Source organism: Solanum pennellii, chromosome 11 (assembly GCF_001406875.1).
Source record: "Solanum pennellii chromosome 11, SPENNV200".
NCBI lineage: Eukaryota > Viridiplantae > Streptophyta > Magnoliopsida > Solanales > Solanaceae > Solanum > Solanum pennellii.
In genome coordinates this window covers 2,289,975-2,297,457 of record NC_028647.1, presented here as the reverse complement: position 1 = coordinate 2,297,457, position 7,483 = coordinate 2,289,975, and positions in this window count along the sequence as shown.

The following is a 7,483-nucleotide window of genomic DNA, read 5'->3' as shown; positions in this document are numbered from 1 at the left end:
AAGTTATTTAATCGATTTTCATTAATGAGTTTTAAGTCTTCCGCATTATATTTTGTTATTTATGGCTGAAATGTTGGGGATTAGATTGGTTGGTTCGCTCACATAGTAGGATAAGTGTGGGTGCCAGTCGCGGCCCGTTTTGGGGTCGTGACAAAAATTAGAGGAAATAACACAAAGCACATAAATATTGGTGCTAACTACATGTTGAAATAACAATTTTTTAAAATTATATTATTTAACAGTATTATTTCGGTTTCATATATGTGGCACAACAAATACTTGTATCTCAGATATACACGAGTTGAATTTGGTGTAGTTTGTTCCAGATACACTATATTTAACCATGATTCACATGTATCTGGATACACTAACTCTCTTGCCCGCCTCTCTCCTCTCTCCTCTCTCCCTATGTCTACGCATTTCAAGATGTATATTTATCAATTACCTCTATGAGCGATCACCGCCAAGCAGAAAGAGAGAGTGAGAGAAAGAGTAGAAGAGAGAGATTATGATTTATGTAATTATTTGGAAGTTAAAGTTGATTTATAAGATAAAACTAATTTCATTTGGATTTGTTTTTTTAGCCTTACATTCTATTAAACTAGTAAAAATAAAGATTTCTTGATTAGTTTAGTGTCTATATATAACTTGAGAGATAAGAGAAAAATTCCTCTCTCAAATTTGAAATTCTAAAACAAATAATGATTCTCATTGTAAAAAAATCTAAATTATAACATATAACTTAAAACACTTGGTGCGACAAATATGCGAATGTATCAAAATATTATTACACATCTTAAAATATAAATTATGTTATCAAAATAATTAGCATAAAAAAAATGTTTTATATATCAAAGAATTTTAAGACCACCCCCTCGTGGCCATTTAAAGGGCACATATATACACTCTTGGCTTATAAAAAAAGTGAAAAGAAATTATTGAAAAATAAAATAAAAAGGACAAACATATTTAGTGCTTCCTTGTGAAAAACCACATATGTAACATGGTTTGATCAGTAACATGAAATTATTATCACAATTGATAAAAGATAATTTGGATTCATTTAATTGGATATAACACTTTTTCAATATGCCAAATAGCAAAATCACAAATAACCAAAGGCACAATAATATTTGACATTTGATTAAATATGATCACACACATATATAATATTCCTTCATCTATAACTAGACAATTACTAAAACATTTTCATGAAGTTACAATTTCCACTATGCATGGACCCATGCATGCAAAAGTTTCTCGAAAACTTATCTACAACATTTTTTTTTCCTTTGAGGTGTGGCGAATTTCATCGATAAGATACGTCTCCAGAATTTTGAGTTAACTAATTATAAATTCTAGAAAAATGATAATTTTATTGGTTTTTAAACACAAATACAAAGTTTTATTTGAAGTTAGTAAATTCTATCGAACCCGTAATTAGAACTCTAGATTAACACATGTATCGAGTAATCAGTGCTGGAGCTTGAAAAAGAAATTGATATATTGATTTGAACCTCTTCATCATAAAATTATATTCCATATACAAGATTAAAACTCATTTATTTATGCATATATAGTAAATGTTTAATCCGCTTAACTTCTTTTTTATCTTTTTTGTTATTATATCTTAAATTTTATTAGTGAAAATCATGATCGATCTGTCATTTAATTTATTATCCATCAAAATTAGGAAGATATATATGAAGAATAAATCACTTAGTATTTTGTGTCTCTATTAAAACTAGAGGATTTATACATCCACCATTTTTTTTTTGTAACAATAAAAATGCTCTTAGCTCGACATCATTAGTTCTGTTTCAACACCTATCTTGAAAATTTACATCAACCACTTTATTGATCATGAGACCACGTATAAACCGCGTGATTCGAAGAACTTATCTACAACATAGGATTCTCAACTCAAAAATCCACCCCCCACCCATCCCCAAAACCCTAATTTCCAAGCATTGACATGTTAAGGCAATGTGATTTGTTCCCTCAAAGAAGTCACCATATTTCTCTTGGCTTCTTGGAGATGGAGTTTTGCTAATCCCTTTGCATGGCAAATGATCATAGAAAAGGCATAGGGAGACAAGAAGCCGCAAAAGGTGAATTATATGAATGACATGACTACACTCATTTTGGTTCATCCCAATGCTATTGTCTTTAGGGCAATGAGCATATATATGTAAGAACAGGAAAAACATTATAATTGACCTTTCATAAAAAAAAAAATATAGAGATTTATAACTTTGAATATAAGGTAGAGATTACTTTTGTCGATGCAAATTAGTTAAACTTGAAAAATTTATCAGACAGATCTCTAGATAATAATTATCCTCTCACTCCCGAATATACGTGACAAAGGTCAAGAATGACATCATGTTTACTCACACTATAAATTTCAAGTATCAAGATATATAGGAAGGGTCAAAAAATTAAAATAGGTAAGTAAATATTCATAAGAAAATTCTCATTTTAGTAGAGGATATATATCAAGTTAAGATCTTACTATAACGATCATCATTTTCCATATTGTGTTTATATTATAGATTTTCTATAATAATATTTTGTTAAATCGACCTAAAGATATTCAGACAAACGATACAACACACACATTATACATTTTGTTAAATTTGGATTACTTAGTTGGAATATCTTGTTGTTATTTTTCACTTTAATTTAGTAGCTAGCAATTGATTGGAATTTTCAACTAGAATAATTAAATCTTCATCAGAATAAGTGTAAAATATTTAAATCAGAACAATTTTATAAAACTGCAAAATAATTATGTACCATAAGCAATATAATATGTCACGATTCAAATCCATTGTATCTCTTTAGGATATTTAGGCACGTATAAATTTCTCTTTCAGCCTATCAGCACGAGTAGTGAACTTAAATTATATCTCATAAAGTTATTTATATCTCTCTCCCATATGCATTTCGATATATTATTTATCTATAATATCATGTGTTCCTCGTGTCCAGAAATTGATTAGCTTAAAAAACTGTCGTTTCAATTTGACCCTCCTTCATTAGCCATCATTTTGTTATAGGCATCAAATATTATGGATATTGCCTCATTAAACTTGATTGAACAAGTTAATTATAATAATTATCATGTATTAAACTTGATATTGAATATTTAGTATAGATTATGTGTCTCTAATTAAGTGTTAAGCCTCTCTACTCTTACAATATTGAAAAATAGATAAAATCGTGGTTTCTCTACTTAAGTAAAAACATCTTCGTAAATAATTTTTACATCATCAAATTATTTTAATTTGTTATAATAGATAATACATTTAATTTTAAGATTTCAAATCTCATAGTTTAAGAAGACTTTTAAAAATCTTCTTAATTATCTATTAGTATAAAAATTTATTTATACTGACAACGTATATAATTTAAACTTATTTGACCCAAAAAAAAAAGAGAAGAGAACTTCTCTTTTAATGAGATTAATGAAATCCTTAAAGTCTTAATGACAAATTAAGCAGGTATGCGATTGCTTAGGTTATAAGTAAGTTAATTAATGTCATTATCACAAGCTAGATTGTCATTATGACATATAATTTACATGTTAATATGTATGCACAAGAAAAATCCTTTTTGGCCAGAAAATATGGTCAGAATTTGACCAGAATGACATTTTATATATATTATTATTTTTTGAATATTTTTACATTTTTAACTTAAATACCTTTTAATTAAAAATGGAAAAAAGATTAATTTATTTAAAATAATTTTTTTTTATAGATTTTGTAATTTTCTGGCCAAATTTTGTGACCATTTAGTATTATCATGTACATAATCACTTTCTCATCCCACATACATACACTAATTAATTATACACAAACTCTCTTTTTAATATCTATTCTCCATGTTCCTTTTTAATTGTCATGATTTTTTTTTAGAGTCAATCGATAAGAAATTTGATTGATATATTTAAGATATATTTTTTCATCATATTGATATGTAAAAAATTATAATTTATAGTACTTTTCGTGTAATTTTTAATATTTATTTTTTAATTTAAAATATCGAATTAATGTAATTTTAATTTAACTCAAAAAATTAGTCAATATAAATTTTAAAAAACGTAACATGACAAATAAAAAAGAATGGAGAAAATATTTGTTAATAATAGATAGATAAATAGAGATACATTACCAGTAATGAAGAAATATATATGAGATATAGTAGTTATAATAAAGAATAATAACCACTTTATAAATCATGAGATAGTGGATCACAAAGATGACAAATTAAGAATGGTATCTTAATATAATTATTGATTTAATATTAAAATACAAATATTTCAACAACCATTAACATAGCACTACATTATTATTAGCACATATAAGTTAAACTCCAACAAAAAGTGAAAAAAATAAATAATATAAACATGGTTCCATATATGACATAAATATGTGAATTGGTTTTGGTCTAAAGTAATGAATTATTGTGAGACAAATTGAAAAAAAAATGTTTTCTTGCAAGTAATTAAATCTTGTATGTAAGTGAAAAAAAGGAAATGTCATTAGTCATGATTTTACTTGCATTCATGTTTTTTTTATATATATAATATAAAGTTGTTTTCTACTATTATAGATTTTATGGACATAAACATGTGTTATAATAGTAGTAGAGCTATTACTAGATTTTAAAAGTCTTTAATACCAAGTGCCTTTTGTCAATTTGTTTGACAATTTTGTAGGTTAATTGGTTTTAATCATTTAGTTATTTGGTATTCGAAATTCAGATAAATGATCGATTGATGATTTATATATGTATATAGTTCAAAGAAATTGATAAATACTTGATTTTTTATATTGTTATTAATTAAGTTTTACACAATGTTTCAAAATTATTAAGCGTTTGGTTAACCACCTTTTAACTTTAAAAATAAAATTTTAACCAAAATATATACCCTAGTTACAACATGTGGAAAAACTCTAGTATTTTTTTACTAGAGTTTAAAAGTTACCATTTTTGAACTTCATGAATCGTTATTGGAGTTTTAAAAGATATTCCTAATCAAAATATGAAATTTTTTTTTTAGAATTTTCTTTATGAAAGTTTGAACAATTATCAATTTAAATTTACGAGTCATTCTGTTTACGAGTCATTCTGAAACTCTAGCAATTATCAAGTTTGTACTCCACTAATGTATTGTATAATTTGAAACTCTAGCAAATTTTTATATTTAAATATGAAAATTTGATCGAACTCTATGAAACGTTAAAAGTTAAAGTTATAGCTAATTTTCACATTAAATTGTGAAAGTTTGATTTCCTTAAAGTGTTTTTAGAGTTTTTAAACGCTAACATATATTAAAGTTCAACTTATCAAAGCTTTAAACTCTAACATCATCTAATGAAGCTATTCCCTATATATTTACTAAAGAATCTTGGCTAAATATTAATAAGCGTTCTAAAATATATGAACTTATGTTCTATTAAAATCGTGATATATAAAGCTCATAAATATTAAAAAAACAAATTATTCTCACGAGTCAAATTTAAAACTTCTAATAGGACAAAAACAAAAAAGAATCTTCTACTCAAGAGTCCATTTGTTAAATCAATTATTGTATTAATTTAATGAAGAGAGTTAATCATTTGATTCAATAGTGGGAAAATGAAATGAAAATCATTATTTGGAATGAAATGGATTTGTTCAATAATTTTGGTAAGTAAAATTATAATTTTATTATTAAAATATATAGAAAACTCTGTTTAAGAATATCCAAATTAATAAAAAAACAAAGCAACAAGAATTGACACGTTTTGTATTTTGTTTCAAATCGTGATTGATTGATTTTACCTTCTTTTTTTTTTTTTAATTTAAAGAATTTTGCATCACTCAAAAATATCTACAAGAGTCTTGTAAAAATAAAATCAATTATTATCCATACTATAGTTGATCATTTATATATTAACCTTTGAATTAGCATATGTTTTTGTGTTTATAGACTATTTCAGAAATATTTATAATTAATTAAATAGATTGATGAGAAGGTCTTCATAAACACTAGTACACATCAATTATAAGTTTATTTTTTTTAAAAAAAAATTGTCACTTTCTAAAATATTTAAAACATTTTATTCCGTGAAGCAACATGATAAATAAAATAATTTACATTTTTTTTGTTGTTCCAGAAATTTAGGATATATATATGTATATATTAGGAATTTCTTTTCCTATTCTTCTTTTTTATTTTCTATTTTCTAGACATATGTGTGGTGGAAAATCGAAGACTTGTTACTTATTTAATTTGGACCAATTTGGATCGATTTGATTGAAAGAACACGAAGAACATTATTATTGATTTTCTTTTGAGCTTGTTTGTAGAAGAAAATAAAACGAGTCTATTGATTTTTGAAGATTTAAGTTGATTCTAATTACTGGAACTGACTTTGATGTCGAATTTAGAGTTATTTGAAATTGATTCAGAACAATTTGGATAATTTTCTTTAATAAAAAACATGTTAGACCTATACATAATTCTAGGTCCATAATTCAAGTTATGTTAAAGATCAAAATCCTGACGATCATCATAACTTATTCCAACAAACCACAATAATTTTATTTAAAATTCTAATGAAACGATTATCTGTATATCTTTTTTTATGAGACTAAAATTTTAACGATGAAACCCGAAGATCCTACATGTACAAATCATCGTAATTTTTAGTTCTTTTAACTTATAATTTTTTTTACAAAGTATATTCTTATTCTTGAATATGCTAAAGTAAAAGAAGTCTTTAATAGTGATTGTCATGTGTAATATATATTCTTTTGTGAATGATTTGATTAAAAAAGGAAATAAATACGTGGATTAATAGAAAATGGAATTTTGTTGAGCAAAAAGAAGGAATATAAACGTAAAGTTTCAACAATAATATTCTATAGTACTATCATGTACTTTTCTTTTTTTACATTTTGACCTAATAACATTTTAGAAGTAAGGTATATTTTAACCTTTTCTCGATTTGTGTTTGTCATTTTTATGCGAAAATCATAATTCATATGAGTTATATCGTATATTTAGAAAAGATTAATAACTTCTTTGGTAAAAAAATTTAAAAAGTCGAAAGCATTTTAAAAAGTGTGAAGTCTTCTTTTAAAACATATTTTTAAATAGTAGTCGAATTTGCTTTTTGAAGCTAAATATGATAGCTTTTCTTCATAAATACTTTAAAGTTTTAAGTTAAATACAATTATTATTTTAGTATTGATGAAATATTTGTTTAAATTAGTTAGTCAGACACCATATAATATAATAAAAATATAAAATATAATTATTATGTGAGTTTTTAGAAAGGAGGAGATCTAGTACAAATTTCAACATCAATGAGCTTTTTGAAAAAGGCATCTCAACCATATGCTATGCATTGCACCCAAATTGCACTCCCCAATTACCTCTTCACTAAGACAAGGTCCTCATTTCCCTCAACCCCCCCCCCCCCCC